At 39.2% G+C, this 13311-nt stretch overlaps 1 long non-coding RNA gene across 4 annotated transcripts in view; it reads left to right on the plus strand.

Annotated features, from left to right (window-relative positions):
- LOC127505053 (uncharacterized) overlaps positions 1-10916 on the plus strand; it is a 28547-nt gene extending 17631 nt beyond the window's left edge. For 3 of the 4 annotated variants that reach the window (XR_007927546.1, XR_007927545.1, XR_007927547.1), the window contains 2 exons: positions 62-239; positions 9885-10916. This is a non-coding gene — a long non-coding RNA (uncharacterized LOC127505053). The remainder of the gene's footprint in view (positions 1-61; positions 240-9884) is intronic. The other variant, XR_007927548.1, reaches the window with a different exon arrangement.
- Positions 10917-13311: the final 2395 nt, after the last annotated feature.

Below are 13311 nucleotides of genomic sequence, written 5' to 3' on the forward strand. Positions count from 1 at the left end.
TGGGTACACGCCATTTTTGTGTGTCCCCTTAAATGCAAATGAACTGCTGCTCCCTTTCCAGAAGATGGCGGAGCTTTAACAGTTCGCGTTTCGGTTGCTCAACAACAACAAAGCTGGAGAAAATGAGGATTGTCAGTAACGGTGTTCAGCCTTACATTGCTCAAACCGGAGTCGGACACTGATGGAGAGACTCAGGAAGAAGTTACAACTTTTACAATGAAACTGGACGTTTCTGAACGGTTAGTGGATAAATTTATGTAGTTGCTGTGGAGTTGATTCAACTCATCGACTAGCATGTGCCGTCATGTTAATCTTTTGTGCAAATCCAGCGTTGAATTGACCCTCGTTTGTGAAGCAGTTCAGCATAAAATGACGGCATGACAACAACACTCTGCTACAAGAACTCTTCCTCTTCTCTAAAGCAGCCCAACATGGCCTCACCCCCTTTGTTGCGTGTTCTCGGGGGCAGCGTTTATGTAAATTTTGGGGTTTGTGATGTCACCAACCAGGGTAGAAGCTTGTTGTAGTCCCTACCAGCTGTTTGTTGTAGTCCTTAAAGAGTGATTTCTGTAAAAGAAAATATCTCCCTTTGCATTGAACTTTGAGCGTTGTAACTTTGCAGATGTTGTTCATGCTCAAACAGCAACATTACACACTAACTAAAGTTGAAAAAGTGAAATCATGATCAAGGACCCCTTTAAAATAAACTACCTGAAATAAAACAAAATATAAAAAAGGTATTTTATTTCAGTTTTAGTTTTTTCATTTTCATTTAGTTAAAGTTGAACTATAAAATAACTAAAACTAAAACTTAAAAGCTTTATAGACATTAAAAAAACTAATAAAAATGACAAACACACAACAGTGTTGCATCAATGTGCACTGCTCCCTTGCCGTCTAGACATGGTGAAAGTCGAAACATAAGAACACATCCATTGGTCCATGAAGTTGCAAATGAGATAAAGTTCCTAACCATATAGATAGGCATTACCACATGATTGTTTAATAGAAATTGTTTTGTTAAACGTCCAGAAAAAGATAACTATATCATGATATGTACTGTTACTGTGATATAAAATGACTCATAAGTGATACCGCCCACCCCTACCGTCCTGTGTGACTATTGGTTATCGTTCAGCGTTCCACCCACTTCTGCTCTATTTGCGCAGATGTAACATGTCAATTATGCCCACCTTTTATCTCAAAGTGTAGTTATTTTTCAGCGTTTCTTCCTTCTGTGGAAGAAATAGCTATATTTTTAGGCTTTATAAAGTGTACTTGATAGAATCCCCCCTCCTCTCCATGGGATGAAGTAGCCGTCTGTTTCAGAACCATGTAAATGAGGCCTTGCCAATCCACAGCTCTGTGATCCGACTCAGAAGTGAAGAGCTCAGTGGAGACTTTGAAATGTTGATTTAGGCCTGGTTTGAGGATGGTGAGTCCCCCCGCCGCACCTTTAAAAATACAGTTGATCTAAGTTTCATGTGTGCTTCAAAGTTGTGAAGGTTGCCTTTCTCTTCCCAATTGTCTAAGATGTCAAAGCTAAATGTGAAGATCCGCTCCGCCACGCCTGCATCAAGAGCGCGGCGTGATTGTTTGAAGTCCGCGAAATCACAGACGATAAGACTGAAGCCAAGGCAGTCACTGTCTTCTGGAGACTGTACTTGCTTTGTACTTTGTGTTCTTTCTTACAATACTTTTGGTACCTGCACCATGTGTTTTCCATTCTCAAAAGTTTTAAATGAGGAGGGTTGGATTCACTTTATTGCATTTGTTAAAAGGTTATTTCACTCAAAAATGAAAATTCTGTCATTATTCACTCACCCTCATGTCGTTCTAAAACAGCAGGCTATTTTTCTTTTGCGTGGAACACAAAAGGGGAATTTCTGAGCAATATTTTCATAGTCAAAAGCTCCATTTGGTGCAATATTTCAAGACTTATGAAGATATACGATGGCTTTGTGTGAGAAACAGACTGAAACTGAGGTCATAATTTGCTCTTAAAACTCATTCTCTATTGGGTATATTCAAACTGACCCAATGTCAATTTACGACACTGTCATTTGAAAAAGTTGACTTTGAATATAGCACATAATTTGTTTAGGCCATTGTTATGGTGCTTATGTGTTATTTATTTATTTTTTTCCTTTATTCTGAAGCTTGACAGATGGGGTCTTCAAGAATTATTCAGGCATTAAAAAGACATTCTTGTGAAAGCTTGCTTCCGCCACTAAATAAAAAAATAAAAAAGGTAATTGCGACTTTTTATCTCACAATTCTGACTTTTTTTCTCAGAATTGCGAGATTTAAACTTGCAATTGCGAGTTTATATCTCGCAATTCTCAGGAAAAAAGTCAGAATTGTGAGTTATAAAGGCAGAATTGCATGATATAAAGTCAGTTTTTTCTTGCAGTTTTTATCACACAATTCTGACTTTTTAACTCTCAATTCTGCATTTTTTTCTGAGAACTGTGAGATATAAACTCGCAATTGCATCTTATAAAGTCAGAATTGCGATATAAACTCGTAATACTGATTTTTTTCAGAATTGCGTGTTTATACTGTATCTCACAATTGACTTTTTTTTCAGAATTGTGAGTTTATTATTTATCTCGCAATTCTGACTTTATAACATGCAATTGCGAGTTTATATCTCACAATTCTGACTTTTTTTTCTCTCAGAATTGAGTATATTATTAAAAATTCAGACTTTTTTCTCCTTACAATTGGACATTATAACACGCAATTGCGAGTTTATATCTCAATTCTGAGAAAAAATCTGAATTGCAAGAAAAATTCTGACTTTTTTCTCGCAATTGCAAGTTTTTATCACACAATTTTGACTTTAAAACTTGCGATTCTGACTTTATATCACGCAATTCTGACTTTATATCACACAATTCTGACTTTATAACTCCCAATTGTGACTTTATTGAGAAAAAAAGTCAGAATTGTGAGAGTAAAGTCGCAATTGCCTTTGTTAACCTAAGGTTGTAAGAACATATGACAGTGCACTTCTAATTCTAGTTTCTTGAAGGTAACAGGAAATACAATCCAGATGGGTGGCAGTCGCGTTGGATTTCTGTAACCAGGAAGTGTGGGAGCAGCACGATTCCCTTCCAAAACATAAAAACACAGTATGCAATTAATTTCGTTGCACGTCTAAGTTTATATTTTGACTTTTGAAGAGGATGCTGCTTCTTCTAGTGTATCTGGTTTTCAAACTCAATAATTTATGGTAAAGGGAGTCTTTTTATTCAAAGGAAAAACATTATTGTAACATAATTATAAGTGATTCCATCTGGTTTCTTTTGTCAGCTAGAGTTACGCTTAAAACGGCACGTAAACAAGCTCTCACATCTCAAAAACTACCACTGGCAAAGTCTATTTCTCCCCTCAAACTGATGGTTTACAATCTAATTCTCTCGGGCGTATCTGCAAATGCCTGCAATGTTTCCCATCCCCAGAAACGCATATGAGTTTATCTGGCAGTGCCAAGGGTGAAAACAAAGACTTGCTCCAAGAGGTCATAAAAGAAACTCTCATGTACTGCAAGAGGCCGCAATAAAACATCCAAACATTTTGATATTTCATTATTTTGAAAATTAGTGCTGCAGATTTACAGTACACCCCTGGACTGTGTCTGATTTTGTGTTTTTGTTGCTTAAACACACCATTTGAATTGTTCTGGGTTGTCTAAAAGTGCTTGTGAGTAGAAAAGAGATTAGACTTTAAGCAAAAACTCTCATATTATATCATTATTTTTATTGCTCTAAATTTAGAATTGTTTTTGATATCTTTTGGGGGAGCCTTAAATATCACTTTTAAAATGTAAACAGACATTGTAAAAGACAATGATTTGGAAATAAGTCTTAAAATTGTTTGGTTGTGCAAGGTGGATTTAGTTGTACGTGCGCTCTTTCAGTCCTCCTCCCCTTCGTACGAGAGCTGACGGCTGATTTGCTGGCTGATAGTTAACAGCAGACCTTTCTCACACACACCCCGAGGTGAAGATTCAACCCACCGACCACCCACATCACCAGACGTCTCCCCAGGCATCAACACCACATGGCCATCGTCCAGCCGACATCTCCCCAGCGACGGGCAGCCGCTGCTAATGATGCCCCGTGTTTGGCAGTTCAGAGGCCTGTTTGATCAGGTATCAACCCCGCGCGTCAATGATCTCCACAGATATCGCCGCAGAGAGCAGAATGGAGGCTGAGGTTCAGAAGGATCTGTCATCAGATCAATCAGCTCTCCTCACCCTGTCAACCAGTCAGTCTCTGGGACCGAGGGCCATCAAGGGCCAGTGCTTTGCCTTTGGATGCACTTTCTCCTGAAGCAATGGAAGGTTTTTATGTCTAATGAGGAATGGGTTTGGTTTGTGGAATAAAACTGTGGAGGTGGTTGATGTGTACAACTAGGCCGAGATGGTCGCGCATCTGGTCGTGCAGAATGAGATGCATTCAAGATAAAATACATGGCAAAAAGACATAGCTTTGAATCTTCTGGCAAGGTAAGAACATGGAATTTGCAGGGATTTGCTCCCATTCAGCATCGGAAGTCACACAGTTCTGAATCCAACTCATACCAAAGGTGTTCATAAAGGCCGGGACACACCAAACCGACGGTGAGCCGTCGGGTCATTTTTGAGTGTCGGTCGGGCTAGTTTTTTCGGTGTGTTCCACACCGTTGGCTCTAGTCGGATGCTGTCAGGTTTTTTTGGGCCGATTCAGCATGTTGAATCAGCGTCAGGCCATTGGTGAGAGAGAGAACTCTGATTGGCTGCTCAGTTTAGCAAACGAGTCAGTGTATGAGAATAAAAGTCATGAAGTCAAGACGGTACAGACAGAAGGCTGTTATAATTTTACGTCATCTTACCTGAGCATTCTAATGCACAAATATTTTCATAATAACATGAGCCGACTGGAATGAAGAAAGTGATCAGTGATTGATACACAAAATGGTATTGCAAGCACTGCTTTGTTTACAGTTTGTATATCTGCAGTCCTAGTTTCAGTCTCCATTTTTAAATGACGAAAATAGACTTGATACCTGCTTATATAAACAGATATATACTTACACACAGGTGCAGAATGCACATGCCAGTGGACAGTTGCCTTTTGGTGCGCAGCTTTTTGGCCGAGACACAGTCGACGAGAGGCGACAACACAGTCATCTTTCGTCGCCCCTAGTTCTTGGACGTCGGTTTGGTGTGTCCTGGGCTTTAGGGTTCAGGTCAGGCTTCCACAGAAGACTTTTGCACATTGCACAGGGTCAGTGGAGTTCACATGGGTGTATACTTGATATTCTGCACCTGTTAGTAATGGCCAAACATGTTACTTAGAAAGTGGGTGCACACTAACTTTCGGCCATGTTGTGTAGAATATGTACCCAACCTAGAGTGTAATAAATTATAGGCTTCAAGCCCTGTAGACCTGCACAGAATCTATGCTTGCAGGATTTCTTTCTTTTAGATATATACATCCTGCAGCCCTTTGCATGTTTGTTTCTGCATGTTTTTGGCTAATTTGAACATGCTTTACCTGTGCAGATTTTGTCCCACGTAGCCAGACCTTCAGACTGACAGCAGAAGGTCTGGATTCTATTGCAGCTTTCATTGGCCAAGGACCGCCCAAGAGGACATTGGACTGGCATGTAACGCAATCGATCACAGTTCGTTTTGTTCCATGTCATGTTTAGGGGCGTAAAAAAGTCGATGTCCCTACAATAACAGACCGGCGTGCATCTAATAAATTATTCATTCAAGAACGTTGTGCAAGTTTAGTGCAACAATGGAGCTGTGAACTTCACATACTTTTGAAAATCCAGCGTTTAGTTGATTCTGGTAAACGTTCATTGCCACAGTTGTAAACACGACGGCGTTCTTCTTCCACAAGAGGGTTTTGCGTCACGGCATTTGTTTCCAGGCGGACCATTAAAGAACGTGACACATATCCTGTAGAATTCAACCAACCAGATGACGACTTCGATAATTCTGAAGTGTTTCCAGTTAAGTGAGCCATATGCATCAGACGTTCAGCCAACGGTCTGTGGGCGAGACGTCTGAGGCTGAGACAAGATTTTGTGTGGGCCTGCATTTGTCAATCCTGCGAGCAGATGACCTTCATGCGTTCCTTAAACGTCACCGGTCTGGATTCCCTCGGACTGGGTTCCAGCGAATGAAGAGTAAGGGTTCTGGATGACAGGTCTGTCTGCTATTTTTACACCCGGTCCGATAACGTTGGGCAAATTGACAGACTACCAAATGATGTGTTGCCGAGTGGCATGGTTGCTGACAAGGAGACCTCTTCACGCAGGAGGGCACAGGCTGCTGACACCAGGGATAATAGCGGCGCGCAGAGCCCATTGTGTGTGTCCCCCACACATGGCATTTGGAACTGAGCGGCTTCTATCCCTACGGACAAACGAACCGTGCTTGGCCGGGGAATGTCAGGCTTCGCGCCTTTCACTCAGCTTACTTGAAGGATCTTGGCAGGGGCTGCTCTCTTAACCCTCGAATTCATTAATAATTAGCTTAATTGTGTGAGGCAGGGGTTGGCCATACCAGAGACGCCGTGTGAATTCTTGATTGCTTTTCTCCTCTTTCCGAAGCCTCTTTGATCAGTGCATGCATTTTTATATGTTTTTACCTGTGGAATGATATGTAACTTTCTCTTCTTTTCTTTCATTCAATTACTTCGCATAAACTTTTGTTAGCATTCATCAGCAAGCATTGATTACTCCTGGTACTGCTGCATTGTGAGTTTGGACTGCTTCACTCTCATTGGATTGCTCAGGAAAAAGGCAAGCTGGCATCCTCCATCTATGCCACTTACTTGTTTTCATTTTGCCCGGGGGCTGCTGCCAGCGTCAAGGGCCTTTCTTTGCAATGTGACAGCTCCATCTCAAGGGGTCTGGCTCCCCATGCAAAACCAGTGCATCAAAACAAATAAGGCCTCCGCTGCTTAAGAGAAAGCCGCGATCAGTACCGCCCTTCAACCGCCAGAGCGCACAAGGCAATCTTCCACAGTCTTCCGCGGCTCTCTGCCAGTCTGTCCTGCAATTCAGCATCATCTCTACGGGAGGCCCCCGCTTCTGTCATCCTATGGAACCACTGAGGAGGTAATTACAGATTTTGCAGCGTACAGAATTTCCGGAGACGGACACCTGCCTTAAAAAATTACGCTCTTCCGCGGTCGACATTCCCACCCCTGCTCCTCCTTCCACTCTCTATTCCAATCCACGGAAAGACTAAAAGAATCTGCTTCTGCTGATCCCCTACCCAAATGCTGCCGGCAACAGGAGCCTCTTGTACATTAAATAAAAACTGTCACCCTGGGCAACGTGTGGCACTGAAGCATTTATTCTGTCTCACATATCCTGGCACTTAGAATTATTTCCTTCATGCCTGATAACCAAATTACAATATGGCAGGTCTCCCCGGAGCCACGGGGATCGTTAGTGCCAGCTCACAACATACTTTCAACTGATGTGGCATTTCATGTACAGCTGCCAATCAAAGTCTGCGGAAGGGAAAGATGCAAATGAGGGCGGGCCCGGCAGTGTTGCAATTACAGTTGTGTGTGAGCGCATACGAGCGAATGTATAATCCCTCTTCTCTCCTGAAGATAGACAGCTGCAGTCTGAACGCAGTTCCCCAGCATCTCTCTGCGCTAACTCTACTTTAAATGTGGGGTAAGCAAAATGGCAGGTGAAGGGAATTACTGTAGCGCTGCTGGATTATGAGCTGTCGTATGCTTCTCTCAGGTCTCTGAGTGGGCTGAAAGCTCCATCCTGAGGTAGAATCGCAATGTTCGCTGAGCGAATGGCAAACAGAGAGCAGTTTAGTGAACTTGCAGTTCTTCAAAATAAAGGGGTGACACAGAAAGACCCGACTTGTTTTGAGATGGAAGGCTGGTGAAGTTGTGATGCCTTTGGCATGGTTTTAAATAGTGGCTAGGTGATAGTGAGTTCAAGTCAAGTCCCCTTTATTTTTGTGTCAAATCAACCAAATTTCGCAAACTTCCCCAAAATTAAGATTCCAAAAGAAAAGTTTCATAAGAACAAGAATCTAAAATGACATTAAGATATCAATGTTTTTGTTTCTGGCACTCAGAGAGGTGTGTTGTATTCAATTTTTTTGATATAGGGAAACAAGGTACATTTCTAGCTTCAGTATTATTTGTTCTTCAGACATTCTTCTTTAAACACAATAACTATCAGCTGCTTAAAAAGTTACCTACATTTGGTTCTTGACCATTGAAAATGGGTAAAATTCAACAATTTGTACATGGAGTCACATTGGGGTCCCAATATCTTAAAAAAGAAAAGTTTATTAAGAATGAGATATCTTGAATACTTTTAGAGTTACAGGCATGCAAACTTTGGAAAAGGAATATTTATGGCACTCAGACAGGTATGTTCTATGCAATTGAGCTGATGAGATACATTTCTAGTTTTAACATTATTTGTTCTTTAGATATTCCTTTTTAAAAGAAAAAAGTATCAGCTCTATGCAAAATAACCCACATTTGGTTTTTGACCACTGAAAATGTGTACAATTTACCAATTTGCTTATGGAGCCGCATTAACATGTCAATATCTCTGGGATTGAACCATCGAGGGCCTTTAAAATGAAGATACCAAAAGGTAGAACCAGAAACTAAAAGGATATTAAGATATCTTTAAAACTTCTTGAGTTACAGGCATGCAAACTGGCTTTTTTGCCATTTTTGAACTCTCACTGTTGGCATATAATGAAACAAAGATTGTTAAAGTCTACAGATTTTACTAATAGACATACCAATCTCTGTGTAAATCCATAAGATTTCATGACAAAATACATTCAAACTATATATAGTGACCCCAATAAATTTTGCTTATTGCATTTTTATTTGCATAGTTGTGTATACAGTATTTTGCAACATTATCAAAAAAAGGGGGATTTATTTTGATGAAATATAGCATAACACTTCTCAAACAAAGCATTTCACAGAAAAGAACCATATACTGTTTGGACACATTTTGGTTGTGAAATGTCAGTGGAACATAGCTACTAGTGGTTACTCTACTAAGACAACTCTGAATTTGGGGAGAATTGACTTCATGCATCTACTAGAAATCAACCTTGGGACCAGTTGGTTAAAATAAAAAATGGCCCAGAAATATAAGTTCTGAAAAAACACTTGATTTGATATTTTGTATCTGATATTCAGACATTTTAAGTGTTACAAAAGTTTCCAAATGCTTTTTAAGGCCACTGGTATTGTGATGTTAAACCAGCGGGGTTAGTTTTACAGAAGGCTTCTATTATCCAGTCAAATTACAGGGTAAAGACATTGTTTTCGCAGCAGTGGTCATGCACAGATCCACACTGAATCTGCTTGCACAGGAAGTTCTGCCTGTTACACACAGAGTTCTACCTCTCTTGTGTGTTTATTAATTATTTTGCTAATTTGATTGTTTTCAGCTATTAATAAGACTGTCACACTCACAATATTTTGCTGGTGATTAATTGTCACAAATAATTGTGATGATTTAATTGTCTTGTTTGTTCACTTGTCTTAGTGTAAATTCAACACCTTAAGAAGATCATTTATGCATTCTGAAACAATACAATTTATTGATTGTGTTATATTATTGTTTCTATTAATTGTTTCCTTTTTATTCTTTCTAAAAATTAGATAACATTCTAAAAAGATATTTTAAATAATATAATTGTAATAATATTATAATTTTAGTAGTGATAGGGTCTACTGTATATTGCCATTGTTGTTCGTATTGTTTTGTTATTGCAATATAGCATAATATGTATTATTCTGTTAAATATTAGGTTATTATGTCATGCTAATACATTATTATTCTGTTTTCTTCACTTTCAGGCTGCATTTCACTAGCATCAAGCCTACGTTTCAGAAGAAAGAAGACTTTTCATTTTTGCCAGGACTGCACTACCAACTTGTGAGACACCACAGGACTCTGAAATGAGCCTTTAGAGGTTTATAGAGTTGTATCAGTTAAGTTATAGGGAATATGCTTTTATGCATACAATATATTTATGGAATATGCATACAAGTATTTGTGGCTGGAGGGGAAACCAGGTCATTCTCATGCAGATGGGATACTAAAAGACCCTCCAGCATCTCCACTGTGCTCAATACTCTGCATGAAAAAGGTAATGCAACTTCACTGGTTTACTGACACTCAGCAAGTGAGATTAAATGGCTGGGAAAATTCGCCATTACAGCTCCGGATGACGATGAGTGAATCTGTGCACCAGGGGTTAATAGCACAGTAAATCATCAGAAACATTTTTCAGGTTGCGTGACTTTATTCCTTTTTAATTTTGTTGTTTTTCCCCCCTTTTGTTTCTTGATTTTGTCTTCAGTCTCAGTTTTTTCCCCATTAAAGACCCCCCCCCAACTCCTGTCTTAAAGTGATGCTTTTGTTGCATTCCAAGAGGTTGATAAATCAATCCATCAAAAAATTCTTTGCGGTGAAACTCAATCAAGAAAGGTCATGTCGCCGGGAAAAGAACAGATTAAATTAGCATTGAATTAGACATGGAAAGTGAGCTCTGTCAAAACCATCACCGAGCTCAGCACAATTAGAATATGTTAATTATGCATTTCATTAAGGGCCCAGGCGCTCTTTGAATGTGAGATGAAATGTCACTGGTGTAGGCAGCCGAAAAATGGAAGATTGCCAGGCACAACTTTCTTTGTGCAATGTGTGACACCTTCATTAACATCAGGGATTGCTGCTCTGATTAGACTTTTTGTATTAGTGGAAGCCTAAGGCCTTCAAATGCTTCGGGTTTTTTCCACCCTGACTGCAAAAAGGACATTGTCTGTGGACACTTGAGTGAATTTACAAACCATAACACCAACAATACAACTTGTAATTCCTACACATTAATGGCTTCAGTTCCTTTATTTGGAAGAGCTCGCTTAACATTCTTTTTTTTTTTTTTGACGCATGCTGTCAAGATTTCAAGTATTGCAGATGGAATTTAAGGTGTTTTTATGGACCAATCAGAATTTATGCACTTCTACTTGACTGCTATATCCAACTGAACTTCACTATCTACAGTTTCATTGGTAGTTTATTCCATGTGTATTTGCATAAGGTTGAATGCCCAATTTGGTTGCATCACCAATGGTATCTGATGCTTATACACTGCCCGGCCAAAAAAAAAGTTTGGATTTAAATAGGCATATGATTAAGAGTCTATGACTGGATCATTATTGCAGTGATTATTATGTTTCTGGCATGTTATATGTCTGGCAACAGTTCTTTTAACCCTAATTGGTGGAGTGTGTAGCTTTTCATTTCTTAAATAACCATGTAGGAAGACAAATCATGGCCATATTCCAAGATGAAAAAGCCAAGATTCATCAGGCTCAAATTGTGAAAGATCATTTTCACATCATTTTCGCACCTCTGAGTCCTGACCTTAATTTCATTGAAAGTCTTTGGGATGGAGAAGACTTTACACAGTGCTCACCTCTAGCATTGTCAATACAAGATCTTGACCAAAAATCAATGCACCTCTTGATGGAAATAAATGTTGTGATGTTATTTCCATAAAGAGGTGCATCCGTTTTTGGTCATGATCTTGTATTGACAATGCAAGAGGTGAGCACTCTGTAAAGTCTTCTCCAGCACATCCCAAAGACTTTCAAAGACAAGCATTTGTGTTTAAAAATTATACAATTGATTGCTTTAAGTAACACTGATTGCTAGGGTATTGTTAGTGTATTCTGTGTCCAAGTCAAAAAAGTCCGCCATCAAGTTTGGTCTCTATATATGGCTCAGATGCCAGGGCAAAACAAACTAAATTTTAACAATGAATTCAACCTTTTATTTTTCCAGAAAATCTGATCTACATCTGTTGATCTTTTTAAAACGGGCGTTTTAGGTGTACATATGTAGTTCTTCTGTAAAATAAAGCCAACAAAATGATGAAGGCCCTGGCCATGAAGAAAGGGGGGCTCTATCCTTCATAATAAAATGGCAGAGATGCAGAGAAAGAGAGTCATAACAGAGAGCGATAATGAAAAAAAAGTGGGAAGCGAGCACAAATGGTCTGGCATTCTGGATGACTTACACTGAAGATCAGTCAAACTTTTAAAAACTTCATTAAAGCAAAATGAAAGTGCTCCCTGGCACTCTAAAATTTAATAGAAGATGCTTGGGAATGGGAACAGCCTGCCAATTACGGCTTTCACAGCCTTTTTTCAGGGTTTAGATGACTGTCTGAGTTCACACTGAAGCAAATAAGAGAGCGTGTTTGTTCGTTCCTCACCCACCACATTTAAGCTGATGTTCATAACGCTGCGCGATCACCGGCTGTTAATCTTATTCCTGTAAAGATCCAGTTGGAGAGAAAGCTGGTAATATCACTTCACGGCATCTCTGAGCAGGAACGCTTTATTTAAAAATATATAATTCCTTGTTTTGCATTGGTTTAAGTGGGTTGGATGTCTCTTATCTGCTTTGTTCATGTGTCTTAATATCACATTTCCGTCTGTTTGTGCCAAGCGGCAATGTGTTTGTCTTTTCTAAAGCATGTGATAAATGATAAATGATTCTAGAGACAACTTAATTTGCAAAAGGTGCTGTTATGTTATGAGTCTTGTGCGGATGCTAAAATCCAGTATATGTGTTCCTAACCTTAGTTAGCTGAACCTTTTTTCTATTTTAATATATTTTACATTTTCATTTATTCCTTTGATGGAAAAGCTGAATTTTCAGCATCATTACTCCAGTCTTCAGTGTCACATGATCCTTCAGAAAACATTCTAATATGATGGTTTGCTGCTCAAGAAAATGTTGAAAACAGTTGTGCTGCTGCTTAAAATTTTTTTGGTGAAACTGTGATAAATTTGTTCTGGATTCTTTGATGAATTCTTTGAGTTCAAAAGAACAGCATTTATTTTAAATATTTTTTTTTTTGTAACAATGTAAAAGTCTTTACTGTCTCTTTTGATCATTTTAATGCATCCTTGCAGAATAAATGTATTACACAGATGTATGCGTAAACCTTTTTCATACAATCAGTTTTCTCTTTCAGGTCAGCTACTGTCTTGGCAGAGCAACCATTTGAAGACAGTCTAGCTGGAAAATGGCTGAAAAGCACAAGAGAGAATCAGATGCTTAAAATAAGGTCAGAAACATACTCTACACAAGTGCAAATGCATACCTGAAGTTGGCATGAAGTCTTTTCTTTTTTATTGTGACATATATCTGAGTGAAACGGCTTTTCGGAAAAGAAAAAATGTAGGGTGCGACTTGATTTTGTCCATA

The sequence above is a fragment of the Ctenopharyngodon idella genome, chromosome 22, assembly GCF_019924925.1.
Source record: "Ctenopharyngodon idella isolate HZGC_01 chromosome 22, HZGC01, whole genome shotgun sequence".
NCBI classification, from domain to species: Eukaryota; Metazoa; Chordata; class Actinopteri; order Cypriniformes; family Xenocyprididae; genus Ctenopharyngodon; species Ctenopharyngodon idella.